This window comes from Uloborus diversus, chromosome 1 (assembly GCF_026930045.1).
Source record: "Uloborus diversus isolate 005 chromosome 1, Udiv.v.3.1, whole genome shotgun sequence".
Lineage (NCBI taxonomy): Eukaryota > Metazoa > Arthropoda > Arachnida > Araneae > Uloboridae > Uloborus > Uloborus diversus.
The window spans coordinates 60,969,048-60,984,342 of NC_072731.1; the positions used below are offsets into that span (position 1 = coordinate 60,969,048).

The following is a 15,295-nucleotide window of genomic DNA, read 5'->3' on the forward strand; positions in this document are numbered from 1 at the left end:
TAGTTGTGTTTTGATGAATATATATTAGAAAATGCCAGTTTCTTCAAACTTGAAAGTTATTTAAAAGTAAACTCCAACTTGGTGTGTATCTGTCAGGTGCCATTGTCATACGTTGTTTTGTTTCAGACTGAGTGTAAGGATTTATACCATAAAAAGGTAAGTTCTTTTTTTTAGAATTAAAAAAAAAAAAAAAAAACTCTCACTTCTGAAATTTTATTCTAAAAGTTAATTCTTATCGATGCCACGAATTATTTAGACATATTTGAACTTTGGCCACTAGAGGGCGCCTGTGATGCAGGGAGTGTTATTGCTGCTAATTTGATAAGTGTTTTTTTACTATAATTTTTCATTATTACTGTCTAGTTTTAGGTTTTTTTACTTCACTTTATTATGTAATTTAGTTTTATTGTGTTTTGGGGGCTCATTTTTGCTGTTATTGTATTCTTGAAGTGTTTTTGCATTTTTTGGAGCTAAGCCTAACATGTGGTGATCTCCTGGTTTTTGATCTTGTGTGCTTTATTGGGTGTAGCAACTCTGTTTATTTACTGCTGTTTTTAGTATTTATTCTGTGTTTTTTTGCATTTTTATCTTTCTGTTTTGCGTTTTGGAACATATTCACTGAGTAGAAATGGGTGTTATATGCATTATGAAAGAGGTAAAGAGTGGGAAGGGGGACAGGTGGATCTCTTGTGATTTATGTCATATGTTCTGCCTGTATAAGGGGGAAAATGAGTCTGTTTTTGAGGAGGATTATATTTGCACTAAATGTGCTGAACTCTCAGACTTAAGATGCTAGTTTTGGAAGCCCAGTTAGCATTAGGGTGTAGGCCAGTTGTAGAGGGTATAAATGTTCCAGAGATTCAGGGGGAAGTTTCAAATGAGGAGTTAGATTGGGAAACTAAGGGTGTAATTTTGGGGGACTCTATGGTAAGGGAGGTGGGTAACACAGTTGAGAGAGTAAAGCGTAAGGTGGCTAGGTGTTGTTTACCAGGGGCTCGGGTAAAAGACATTAATATGGTTGCTGAAAAGAAGGGAGTATTGAATAAGGAGGATATGGTTACTTTGTGGGTGGGAACAAATGATGTAGGCCACAGTAAAAATGAGGAGTTTTCTAGGGAATGGGAATCCCTGTTGGATAAAGCAACCAGCTTTTCGACGAATGTCCAAGTGGTTGGTTTGCTTCCCAGGTATGGAGTGCATAGGAGCTGGCTAAATCAACCTGCGAGGTGTATGAACTTGCTACTGAAGTCAATTTGCGAAAAGTGCAGTATCAGGTTCATTGATGTATGGAGTCATTGTAAACGGGATTGGATTGCTAGGGATGGCCAGCATCTGAGCTCTACAGGGGTCAAAATGGTTAGTGGATTAATTTTAAGGGCTTCGGAGTCAAAAAACTAAGTTGGAATGGGGGACATGGTTCAAGCATCAGGTATCGAGAGAATGAAATTTTTTTGGGTATTGCTAGGAATGAAAATAAAGTGACGAACAAGAGTAGTAATGTTAACAATAGTAATTTAGGAAATTTCAGGGTGTTAAATAAAAGCAACTTAGGCATGCTTAAAGTTTTCTATACCAATGCTCGCAGTATTAGGAACAAGATGGATGAATTGAAAAGCATAGTTATGGATGAGAAGTTGGATGTTATTGGAATTACAGAAACATGGGCTACCGAATCTGATGCAGAGTTATTACATATTGCTGGGTATAATTTGTTCAGACAGGATAGAGTAGGTAAAAGAGGTGGTGGGATTTTATTTTATGTTAGAGACAATTTTATTTGCAATGAATTGGTCATAAATGATAAGCCTACTGATATTGATATGGTTTGGCTGGAGTTGATGAGCAGTAAGGGCAAAAAGCTACGCTTTGGAAACATTTACAGGCCACCTAATTCAAACCAGGGACAAGATGAACAGATGTATCGTATTATTAGTGACATGTCCAGTAAGGGATCTGTTATCATAATGGGGGATTTCAATTTTCCGGGTATTGATTGGAATAATTTTTATCCTGGTAATGGCAAAGAGGAATTTTTAAAAGTAATTGGTGACTGTTTCTTAGATCAAGTTTTAACTCAGGGAACTCGAGAGGAGGCCATTTTGGATCTAGTTTTTTGTGACATAGGTAGTTTTGTTCAGGGGTTGAGTGTAGGGGAGCATATTGGAGATAGTGATCATAACAGCATTAGGTTCCGGGTTAAATTTGAAGTGTGCAAAGATGATAATTTTAGGTTTGTGCCCAATTTCAGAAACACCAATTTTGTTGCACTTAGGCAGAGCTTGAAAGAGGTTTTTTCGTCAGGGTTGGAAAATAACGATGTAGATCAGCAGTGGACGGAATTTAAGGATAAACTTGCTAAAACCGTTGGGGACTATGTTCCATTTAGGAGAAAAGGTGTTAGTACCAAAATTTGGCCCATGTGGTTCTCCAGGGAGACTAAAGAAGCTCTTAATTATAAGCAAGCCACTTTTCGTAAGTTTAAAGAAACTGGTCAGAGTGCGGAGAGGCTCCAGTATGGTAAGGCAAGGCGAAATTTTAAGTATTTGGTACGGATTCAGAAAAGAGAATTGGAGCAAAGGCTGGCAGATGACATTGATGGGAACCCTAAGAGGCTTTTTGCTTACGCTAATTCTGGGAAAGCTCAAAACAGTCAAATTGGGCCTTTGGTTGATGAGTATGGAAATTTAATCCAAAACGATAGGGATATTGCAAATGTTCTAAATAACTTTTTTTCCAGTGTGTTTAACGATAACTGTATCTCAACAGTTGACACTAACAAGACACAAGCTATTATACAGCTTGAGGATTTTGTATTTTCCAGGGAGGAGGTTTTATTTCATTTGAAAAAGATTAAAGCAACTAAAGCTCCGGGACCAGATAATATCTATCCAAAAATTCTAGTTGAATGTGCAGAGGAATTAGTGGATGTTATTTTGAATATTTTCAATGCTTCTTATAACTTGGGGACGGTGCCAGAACTGGAAGCTGGCTAACATAATGCCACTCTTGAAGAAGGGGTCTAAAGGTATTGCTGGGAATTATAGACCTGAAAGTTTGACTTTGGTGATTTGTAAGATTTTCGAAACTTTGATCAAAATTAAGATCATGATGTTCTTAGAGACTAATAGTCTGTTGACTAGTTTGCAGTATGGTTTCAGGAAAGGTAAATCCTGTACTACTAATTTATTACATTTCTACGACAAGGTTACCTTAGCTTTAGATAACAAAAAATGTGTGGATGTTATTTATATTGATTTTCAAAAAGCTTTTGACAAGGTACTGCATGTTGCTCTTCTCAGCAAGTTAGCTGACATTGGAATAGGAGGAAAAACTTTACTTTGGGTTTGAAATTGGCTTACTGGTAGGAAGCAAAGAGTAGTTGTGAGAGGAAATCATTCTAACTGGAGTGATGTTTTAAGTGGGGTTCCTCAGGGATCAGTTTTAGGGCCTCTTTTGTTTATTATATTTATGAATGACATCAATGAAAATATTTCTGGAAGCATGAATTGTTTTGCTGACGATGTAAAAGTTATGGGGATTGTCGAAAATGAAGAACAAGTAAAACAGCTACAAGAGGATTTAGATCATATTACTAAGTGGGCAGATAAATGGGGTATGGCAGTTAATGTAGGGAAATGTCAAGTGCTACACTTAGGTCATGGAAATAAGCGTATGAGATATCGTTTACAGGGTTCAGTCATAAATCAGGCAGATAATGTTATGGATCTAAGTGTCTTTATAAATCAGGACTTCAAGTTTAGTCAACAGTGCAGTATTGCTAGTAACAAAGCCAACAAAATGCTTGGGTTCATCAATAGATATATTTCAAACAAATCTAAGAAAGTTCTTCTGCCTTTATATAGGAGTTTAGTAAGACCTCATTTGGAGTATGCTGTTCAGTTTTGGTCGCCTTATCTGAAGAAAGATATTTTTGTATTGGAAAGGGTTCAAAGAAGGGTAACTAAATTAGTAAAGGGACTCTCAGATTTAGATTATGATACCAGACTTAATAGGCTTAACATGTATAGCCTGGAGCAAAGGAGAGTCAGAGGGGACATGATTCAGTTATTTAAATTTATCAAAATGAAAGATGTAAATGGATTAAATTTTTGCGGGGAAAGCAGGACAAGGGATCATTGTTTTAAGCTATTTAAATCTCAGGCTAACTTGGAAATCAGGAAAAACTACTACTTTAGCAGGGTCGTGGGCACTTGGAATAGCTTACCGGAAGACGCGGTAATGAGCAAGGGAGTGGAAAGCTTTAAGAGGGCCATTGATCTTCATTGGGGACTAATTAATTGACTAGGACCAGCCTAGCTGGGCCCAGAGCCTGTTGCTGGTCGTCACATTTGTATTTGTATATTCTATAAACGTGCCTCCTTTAGGTACTGAATTTCTGAAAATAAGTTGACTATAGCAGTTTATAAAAATATGAAGGTTTATTATGAAGGAATTTTTTTGGATAGCAAATTAATGTATGGTATTTTTGTATTGCTTATGTTTGGGATATTCTGTTGAGACATTTCTACTTTTCATACATCAAAATTTGAGTAACTAAACATTTTTTTGGCTGAAATAATTATTGATTTTGGGGATGTTTTCCCCTTTAAACATCGTAATTTGAATCGCTTTGCTGTTTTTTAGTAGAGTATGAGAAAAGTTTTTGTTCGATAAAACGCATGTTGGAAAATAGGTTTTATTTCTATTGGTACATATTTTATTGATGAGCTTTTAATAGTAATTTGTTAATTTAAGCATTTTAAATACTTTCTAGTAATTTTTCTTTGTGTGCTAAAACTTTCTAGTTTCTGATATTTTTGAAAATATATTCGATATGTTTTTTGTTGTGGTTTTCTGTTGTTTTTATATACAGTCAAACCTTGATATCTCGAACCTCCTTATCTCAAAACAAAAATTGTCCCCAGCATTTTCTATAAAACCCCCTATGTATTTTCCATAGTTATCTCAAAATTTATTTTTTGAAGCCCTTGATAGATCGAAATTTTTGCACAGAAGCAAGTTTCAATTGTCATTTTGCTTTGGCAATTTTTGTAGTAAAACCAGTTCCAGAGACAATTGCTTAACGTTTTTCATCCCTTTTCTTGGAAATTTTGTGAATAGGGGATTGGGGAAAGATAATAGGGCAGTGTTTTCCCCAAAGTTTAGAATCTTTGTGCATTTTTCTCGAACATGTCGTCCACTTTGAGGAAAGGGGTTCAATTTTTCGTCTGTCAGTTTTCAAGCGAAAACGGAAAATGCGTTCCTCATTTTCATCATTCAGCTTTTTTAACTCATAAAAAATGGCTGCTGAGAACTTTTTGAATGCGAAGTTACTGGTTAAAGATAAAATATAAATTTTCAAATTTTTAGGTGAAAAAACCAATTTGAAATTGTTGTTCCTTTCAAAATCTCATCCTGTGCACTTTCGACAATTAGAAAATTTCAAATCTAGTGAAATATTGAAGACTACTTTATTGATCGTAATTCAAATTGGTCCCATAGTACATATATAAATGCATATGGCGAGCGTGTGTGTAAATGTGAGAGTTACTAGTGTAATTTTTTAAAAACCTTGATAAATCAAAAACTCGATACCTCGAAATTTTTCCCCATCCCGAGAGATTTGAGATATTGAGGTTGTACTGTATATTGTGTTCTGAAGTGCTTTGATCATGTTTTTTAATCTGAATTTTTCCTGTTGGCACTAAAAAAGCATCGCTAAGAACGATGTATGACATTTGTTGTCTTTTGACATTTGGCGCCAACAGGAAAAAGTCGCCAAGGGTGGGGTATATGACATTAGTTCCGAACATTCCGATAATTGAGAGATTGGCAAGGTCCTCAAATTTTTGCCAGGAATAATTTTACATTCGTAACTCTTTGCTGGCATATGCAAAGGAAAAGAAAAACATTCCTCACGCAGGCATTGGTACCAAAATCTGTCAACAATGGATTAAGATCACCAATTTCCAAAACATCGAAAACTTCTCTTTATGTAGGAAATTTTTACGTCAAAATCACTAGAATAACTTAAGTACTAATCACTCATGTTTTCAGCCAGGAAGTGCCGATATTTTGACTTTACTTTATCAATGAGTAACTGCCTTATAATTGTTTCTTAGCTCCAAGTATTATAGCAGATACAGAAACTTTTGCCAATGAATCAATGAGTGAATTATTGTTGCAGTAAAACCAATAATGAATAAGTATCCCAAATTAAAGAAAACAAAGGAACCTTTTTGGAAGTTCAATGTCTCACGTTACAAATTCATTTTCGAAAGTTTTATCTCGAACGTTAAACAAAATACTTCATTTGTTACAACAATTGTAAGAGAGATCGAAACTCTTATAGAAATGTAAACATTGAAGAGTGCCGAGTTGAGATGTCTTCTTTATTGGAGAGGCGAAGCCTTCAATAAAGAATGGGATACTTTCACGTGACGTCACAGCAGCTTTGTTGTCCATAAGACACGTGACTTTAGCATAGGACACGTGATCTATGCAGCTTTTGCTGCTTTGTTTTGGAAGCCATTGCTGACCACCCAGCTTCAGCTACTTGTCATCACCAGTGAAAAATTAGGTAAAACTAGCATTTTATTAGTCTCGCCGTAATATTTGAAAGATTTTAGATCAATAGAAATACATGATCATTCTGAAAACTTCAGCAAAATTTTTTCGATGCATACGAAATGAATATGATTTGCAAAACTAATGAAAGGCTTGGAAGTTTGTAAAGAAAAGTTTGTTTTGAACCAGCATGTAAGTGAACTACGAACGGGAATAATGAAAAGTTATTCTTCCTGAGATTTTGCACCGTATTTTTTTTAAAAATACATTACAGAAGAATCATGAGATGATATTAAGTGTTTAATTAAGCAAACATCCTTATAAAATAAAAAAGAACTGCCAGGTGATCACAAATAAATAGTTGATTTTTTGTTCCTAACCAATATAATGTTTTTTTAGAGTTCTAAATCGATATACAAAAGTAAATAGTGCATGAGGTTTCTTATTTACTCTATGTACAGTGTCTTTTTTATTGACGATATTCTAAGCATTAAAGAGTAATAATTTTGATTTTATGATGAAATGGATAACTAGTTGCCTATTTTTCTCTGCTGGTTTTGTTTTTCAAAGTCAACCACTTTTTCTGTTCTGTAACTAGTTTGTAATGGATGAGGTTAGGCAGTCACGTTACAGTGACATTTGGTGATTATCCATCCCCCGGAAAAGCAGAAATGTTTCTTTTATGACCATACAAAACAACTGAAACAAACTTCACCCCTCCCCCACTGAAATGCAGCGACATCCCTTCCAATTTTTTTTCTGGCTACGCCAATGTTACAAGGACTTTATTTCTTGATAGCTGAAAAATTCAAACTGCAGTGAATGATGCTAGCAGATCACTATCATTATTCCGCAAACTGTTTTTTGCTAAGCAATTTTCAATCTATTGCGGAGAACCCTCAGTTTTTTGAATTTAATGTGGCTTATGTTTAGGCGAGCCAGATTTTTGTACTGTTCAACCGAAACATCGAAAAACTCCCCCCCCCCCCCTCTTCAGCATAGCAAGTATTCAAAAGGGTAGGGATTTGTTCATGAACAAACGAGTCAAAAAGAATGAATTCTTAGAATGAACAGATCCGTTCATTCACTAAAAAGTGAACAACCATTTCTTTGAACGGTGAGCATTTGGAAAATTTTACTGATGCATTTGTGATAAAATCGCATTTTAATCGCGAAAATACATTCATCTTTAATTTTTTAACGGGTAATCAATTTCAAATTTCCTTTTTCTCAATGCAGTACAATATCTTCTTTTCGAACCTTTTTACTTTCTGCGTTATTCATCATTTTTCTTTAACCATTGCAGTTAATTTGCTATTTTCCAATGTAGTATTCATTAGTAATGTTTTGTGTAACTGGTTTGGGCTACTAACAAAATGTTTGGCCATTCCACTTCTTGTCCCACGCACTTGCTAAAATCCTTCTCACGCTTTCTGTCAAAGTTTTTTCTAAAAATACTTTTTATCACTTTTCTGGTGATCATTTTATCTTCTATAACATTCCTATAAACTACATTCTATATTGATTTTACTTTATTTTTAACTTGCTTAGGCGATTTTCAAGTCGCTTATTTTACATTCAGTATCCAGGGATTTTTAATAAAGATTGTATAATTAGTTCCCCATTTAAAAAAGTGTTGCCTTTTTTTCTTCTGTTCACATCAGTACTGTGGAATAATTTTGAAGTTCTCTTATATTTAGGTGAGTACCTTTTTTTAAAATTAAGTTCTTCGGTACTGCGGCTGAGCTACCGATGCATTTCATGTTACTTTTTTCGTTTCAGGAACTGAGAAATGACTTACAAAAAAATAGAGACGTACCGAGTGGCGCTTTGACCAAGTAGCCAAGTATTGAGTACACGACTTAGTACTGAGTTACCGAGTACTCGGCCTTTCACTACTCGGCGGAGTTACCAAGTACCCATTATGTTTTAAGAAGAACCAGCGACACACATGTGATGAATTTTGAAATTATTGGAATACTAGTATAGACCTTCTTGTCCATATAATAGTTTTTAAAACTAAATTCCTGCAGAAATTTAATTACGCATTATATAAACAATTTTGTTTGTGTCAAAAATTTTGCAAAATATTATTTTTAAAATTAAAAATAAATAAATAAAAAGTATGATTAATCAAGTTGGAATTAAAACAAATTACAGTAAAATCCATCTAATGCGGACATTAACAGGACAATTTTTTGTCAGCAAAAGAGAGGTGTCCGCAGGACAGGGGTTTAATAATGTTATTTGCATTGGAACTGGGAAATTAAAAATTGTCCGCATAAGAGGGGGTGTCCGTTAGGAGGTGCTTCACTGTAAACCAATCAATCATAGTTTTAGTCCGCCAAACATAAATAAATTTTAAAAGCAGATAAAACAAATGTGCATAAACACTGCAGACACGTGTTTCTGCCCCCCTCCCCCATTGCAAGGAACGTCTTTTTCAGTCATAACATGTGAGCTAAAGAATGTAAAGACATTTGACAAAAAAAATCCGACTTTTGTCGGATGCCTTTAAATCCACGAGCTCCCATTTAGTGCATTGAAAAAGGAATTCCTTGTAACTCCAAAACACGTCTCTGCAGTGTTTCTGCACTGTGCTTTTAACGTTTTTATTTCCTTTTATTCTTTAAGCAAAGGTATTTTTATATTTTTTATAACTATTTTTTATTTGTAGCAAAAATCTATTTTTAATATAAAAATTCCATATTTTCTATGCTTACCTTTTTTTGCATAATTTTTAATAAATAAGTTTTATTAACTTTGGGGACATTAAAATAAAGATTTATTCCATTGAAGCATTACAAACTTCATTATTCTCAAAATTTAAATTTGACTTATAAATTTTAATTGTAAATGATTGCAGAATATAGTGCTTGCTCTTTTTTTATAAATTTTAGTATCTGTCTTGGACAATATTCAATTTTTTGCAACTACTCGGTATTGGCCAAGTACCGAGTACGTCTCTAAAAAAAAAATTTATAATTGCTTTATACATCTAAACCTGAATAAAAATTTTTGATCAATTTTTCATAGGCATTTTTTATTACTTTAAAATAATTTTAGTTATTTTCTCTTCAAAGAATATTACTGATCTAATGAAACATTTCGAGTCTAAGAGAATATGTTGTGCAGAGAGATCATCTGCAACTTTTTCAAATGTACGAAGTAGTTCAAGTGAACGAGTTGAATGAACGATCCTCTGATGTGTGTATGAACAGATCATTAAAAAGAATGACATTGCCCACCCCTGGTTGATTTTTAGAGTTTTAGAGGGTGGTTCATTCTCAATGCTATGAATAAATGGTTACTAATTCTAAGGATAAATCAGGGGTAATAAATAATACATGACACAATCAGATACATTTAAATATTTTAGTTCCTACACGTTAATATTTTTAAGTTACTTTAGTAGGAAGGAAAACTTTGAGGAATAAAAATTTGAACAGTATTTACGCATTCTTTGCATTGGCCAGGACTGTTTTAGAAAGTCTTTTTTGTTTTAAATCTCGCTGTGAAAATTCCTCACACGCTAATCCAATATTAATTTTACAAGTCAACTTTACCTCAGAGCAAGACTAACTTAAGTCCACAATCGCTACTTTATAGGAAAAAGAAGGAACATTTGTCTCTGGATCATGCAAAGGATAAGGGGTGTGCTCTTTTAACACTGTTAAATAATTACAGTGGATTTTTTTTTTTTTTTTTAGAATTACATTTGCATGACTCGATATGGACTAGGATTATACATACAATGCAGAAAATCGCAATTTATAGACTCGTGTCAGTCTGGCTCTGAGGTACAGAAATGAGTTTTTGGACTTTTTCGGTCATCTGTAATCAAATTTATCTTTTTCCGCGACGTGAAGCCAGCCAGGACACCGAGATTTTGTTTGAAAACTGGGACTGTCATGGTCAAACCAGGACGTCTGGCAAAAGCCTACTTATCTTCTACAATTTCACCATCCAATAATGACTTAACCTTCCAAAATGTCTACGGCATAATAGATTTTTCTGTATGATGCAGTGTTACATTTTGTTGCTTTTATATTTTTCTTAAATCTTATGATAATACCATCAATCTTAATTTTAAAACTCATATATTATTGCTTATTACAAGAAAAAGAAAGGATGTTTTTCTCATAGCATGAGTATTGGAAAATAAATATTCATTGGAATCTGTTTATTGAAAACTAGTATTACATTAGTTTTTATGAATCATAAGGCAATCAAATGTAAAAATAGTACATGTCTGTATCATTGTATTGTTTAATAAAAATATTTGTTTGTATTTAATGAATTTATTTTTTCCATTTAAATCCATATTCACTTTAAAACAGCCTAGGCTGATACCACAAGAAGTTATGATTCATTAAGTTTGCTTCAGATATTGAACCAAAAGTGAAAACATATAAAATGCATTAAATTTGAACCGGAACAAAAGAGCTTAACTTTAAATTTACATTAATGTTATACTAAGTACTGGTTTCATTTCAATGTATATTGTGACTCTGATAAGTTTAAGCTTGACCTTGATAATGTTTATATTCTTTTGGGATATCAAGGAAAGGTAATTGGCACCAAATTGAGTTGGGTTGCTTTTGTAGAAGTTTCTCAAAAGTATTCCAACCTAAATCCGTGCAGCAATTACACGTCCCTTTTTCATTGAAGTTCCCAAAAAGAAGTAGTCAAGGTCAAGCTTGCATTTATCAGAGCCACGCTATAGTATTTTCTTTCTCAACACCATTTTTTAAATTCATTTTATAACTTTGGATACTGGACCCAAAATTTATGATTTTTTGTATCATGATTTAATTTTTAATTGCATTAATTGACAATTTAACTGCTACGTTACAGATTCATCATTTACACAGATTACATTTATTTATTATTATTAAGCTCAGCGTTTTCGATTTGAAAATTTTAATGTACTGAAAAAAGGTGGATAGGGCGGTTTTTCCCAGGGTGGACAAAATCTGACAACCTTGCCTTTCGGTGGTATTCCGCATAGCTTTGAACCCGACATTTCTTTGAAAAAACTTCTCAAGATACCATTTAAGGACTTGATTCATAGCATATCATAGGACCCTAATAGAGAATTTTATCAGTTTATATTGATTGTTTTCAGTTGTAAGACGTGAATTTTTTGATAAGTTGACCAAAAGTTTAAAAAGATGTGATATATGGAAATTCACTGTATAATATTGTTTACATTTTGTTTCACTAGCTGTGAAACTAGCTAGCAGACGAGTGACCGAAGCAATGGTTCGGTCACTCGTCTGGTCAGTGCTAATTCTACATTAGCTACCGGTTTGTTTGGCACTCTAGGCTTCCTTAAGAGGTTTTCCACCTCCAGCTCACTCTCTTCCTATGCCAGGCTGATGAGTGCCAATAAGAATGAAACTGCAGTCCTCGGCTGGAGTTGACTGAGCTGGTGGTGTATTTCCGCCTAAACCCTGGCTATAGGGTGGTAAGTTACTGAAAAGTATATATGGACTTCCAATATTTTACCCCGCCATGGAGAACAACATAGCGGCATGTTCTAAGTATGAAATCTCTCACTACAGCAAATCATAGATTATACAAAGTATAGTTTTACCATATGGACACATCAAGCCATTGTTGAGTATATATAGATTATTGTGTGTGTGTTGTAATTTTTTATTTTACTTTATCCTGGTAAACTTTGCTTCTTTACTAGTAAATTGATAAAAATTACCCTCTTATCCATACTATTCACTACTTACTAGTAATCAGACTGCCTATTGTTTGGGAGGAAAACTTTTTGATGCTTAAAATACATATTACTCATTAGTCTTAAAAACAATTTTGAATGTTCAACAGTTTGTATAAAAAATAACTGACACATTCAAATAAAATAATTTTATTTTCAAAAAAAAAAATCCATTGCTTTTATGAAAATCAGCCTTCTTGTGTGCAAAATTTTTCGCTATGCCAATGAATCTAATGGGATGTTAGCCACTTCAACTGTAATAACCTAGAAATATATGTTGCGTGCAAATCCTTCTCGTTTGAGTATGAAAGGTTTTTTAAAAAAGATAAAGTTCTGCATCAATTTCCACACTACCTTAAGGCTACAGTGGACTCTCAATTTGTTTTTTTTAAAAAAAAAGGCTACATTGCTGTAACTTACAGGTATTGTTCATACTCAGGTATAGTAATAAAAAATCAAAAATGGTTGTAAAATATTAAGCGTAATGTAAGATATTCAATTTTATAAAAAATAATTGTTATTATATTAAAAAATTAAAAAAAGCTCCTTACGCCAAAATTTTTGGACAATCAAAAAACTATTAGTTTGTTTCAACTCCACAATTATTGTTCTAAAAACTGATGGGAAAAAATTTGCAAATTTCTTATCTAATTTCAGTACATGGCATAAAAATCATGTTTCGCGGGAAAAAGAGTGAAAATCAACCAGCAACGAGTACGTTGCAAGGCTAAAATGACTGTAACAAAATACCAACTAACTTATTACAGGCTTTGTTCCCATTAACTTTTTGGTATTGGTTTACAAAATGTGGGGGAAAAGTTTCATTTGGTTTAAATTAAAATTTCAGCGTAAGGAGCTGTGTCAGTTTTCAATTTGAGGCAAAATTTTTATTTCGAGAAAAACGCATTTTTCATCTAAAAATGTGAATGCAGAAAATTGTTACTAAAATCTACTAATAATTTCCATAAATTTCATAGTAATAACTGTTTTTTGTTGCAGAAACACATAAATAGTGCAATTTTGATGAATTATAGTAATATGTATGAGGAACAAATGCGGAACAGTGTATGATTCTGCGAACGTACAATTGAGGAAAATAGTTACAGAAAAATCAAATAAGTTTTTATTTTCAATCCGTTTGCTTAGGAAATAATGAACTGTGTTTATGCTCAGAAATTATGTATTTGAAGCTCAAAAGAAATGACACTGATTTTAAAATATAATATTTCTTTCGATAGTGTTGCAATTTGCAGCAAAAATGCACATTCGACACAAATAAAACAGCTTTTTATAAAAATTATTCCTAAAATTTACTTTAAATTTAAATAAACTTACTAATATTAATTGCAAAATGTAGAGAAACCTAAAAAAAATCTGGAATTTTAACTAATTATATTGATATGCTTATACAGAATGAATGCAGAACAGAGTACAATTCCTCGCACATCAAATCAGGGAAAAGAATTACGAAAAAACAAAACAAATGAGTCAATTTTTAACCAGTTTGCTTGGGAAATATGAACTGTTTGCAATGTGTACAACAATATTATATACAAAATGAACACTCGATTATCAATAACATTTAAAAAGTAGTAAGAAGTACACCCAACCACTTCAAAATTAACATTGAAAGGATAAAAAAATTAAATATGTATGAAAAAGCATTATTTTTCAAAAAATCACTTCATTCTGAACATAATCTAAAACCAAAAGGTTAAAATGCGCCAGAAGCATATGAGCTTGAATCATTATTATTTTTATTCTTTTGCTTTTTTTGTATTTGCTTACGCTTATATTCGCTACTTTGAATGCGAGCTCTCTGTGAAACCCTTCTACTATCCCGTTTCTTGGCAATCGTCATTGAAAAACTGCCGTTCAAGTCCTCAGGCTGATCAACGAAAACCTCCGATTTCAGTTGCAATGCTTTAACGTGTCCCAAGTTGAATTCTTCAACTGCTTCAACTACTGCTATTTCAAGACGCGTCCTAGAAACAAAGGTTTCCTTAGGACACTTTCTCCAAATGCAGCTATGCAAAGACTCATTTAGATTTTGAGTCTTGCCCGCGATGCAGCGCTGCAAGATTTCTTCTGAAGCGAGTCTTTGATAAACAGGCATTATTTTTTCAAAGACCTTTTCGGACAAATGGGTTTTCATTGAAGTGTGTGGTTTTGGTCGTTTGTTCTGTGCTTTTGCTCTTTGGTAGAAGCACCAGGATTGTTCACCAACAGGACACTTCCCGTGTTTCGGCTTGGCATCTGTCGATGAGCAATGCATGATGCTTGCATATATTGCTGTTTTCATCTTTTGAACATCAGGGGCATTATCCTTAATAGCTTTTCTATAATAGCTTTGCAGCTTTGCGATGGTTGTCTCTTTTAAACTTCCCTTCTTCTTCCCCCCTAGAGTAACTTTTTTTATGCGCCAGTCAGTCACAACCTTTTTTAAGGAAGTTCGAAGTCGTTTGGAGACATGATTTATGCATTCTTCTTTCTTAACTACAACACTTTCTCCGTAAATGTTACTGTCCTTCAGCATTGCAAACGTTTGAGAGTCACCATCACTCAAAATGGACACATAACGCATTCTGCATGTTTGAACGGAACGCTCCCACATTATTTTCGCTGAATACATTTCCATTGAGCCAGAACTTCCATCAAAGTTCTTATCGCAGTCGGCAGAGTGGCCTTCATACCATATAGCGAACTCTGCAGAATTTTCCCCCAACTGATTTTTTGCCATGGTGCAACTTTGACAATACTTCGAGAGTATCTCGAAGTCTACGACGAGACCAGTTAAAACATCAATAATTATACCTATACCTAAATTCGATGTATGGCCTCGTTTCTGCCATGTGCCATCAAATGACACAGTTATATTCACAATACTATCGCTTTGTATAGCAGGGTCAAGTTACATGTGAGCATTTTTAACTGTTTCGCGAGATACTTCCAGAATTCGTTGCTTGAATTCTAAGTTTTTTTTGCTTAAATTGT

At 33.7% G+C, this 15,295-nt stretch overlaps 1 protein-coding gene across 1 annotated transcript in view; it reads right to left on the reverse strand.

The window, feature by feature from the left end:
* The window catches only part of LOC129234600 (2-aminoadipate transaminase-like), a 43,268-nt gene extending 36,925 nt beyond the window's left edge, over positions 1-6,343 (reverse strand). The window contains exon 1 of the mRNA XM_054868624.1: positions 6,236-6,343. The gene's annotated coding sequence lies outside the window, so the exon portion shown is untranslated. The remainder of the gene's footprint in view (positions 1-6,235) is intronic.
* Positions 6,344-15,295: the final 8,952 nt, after the last annotated feature.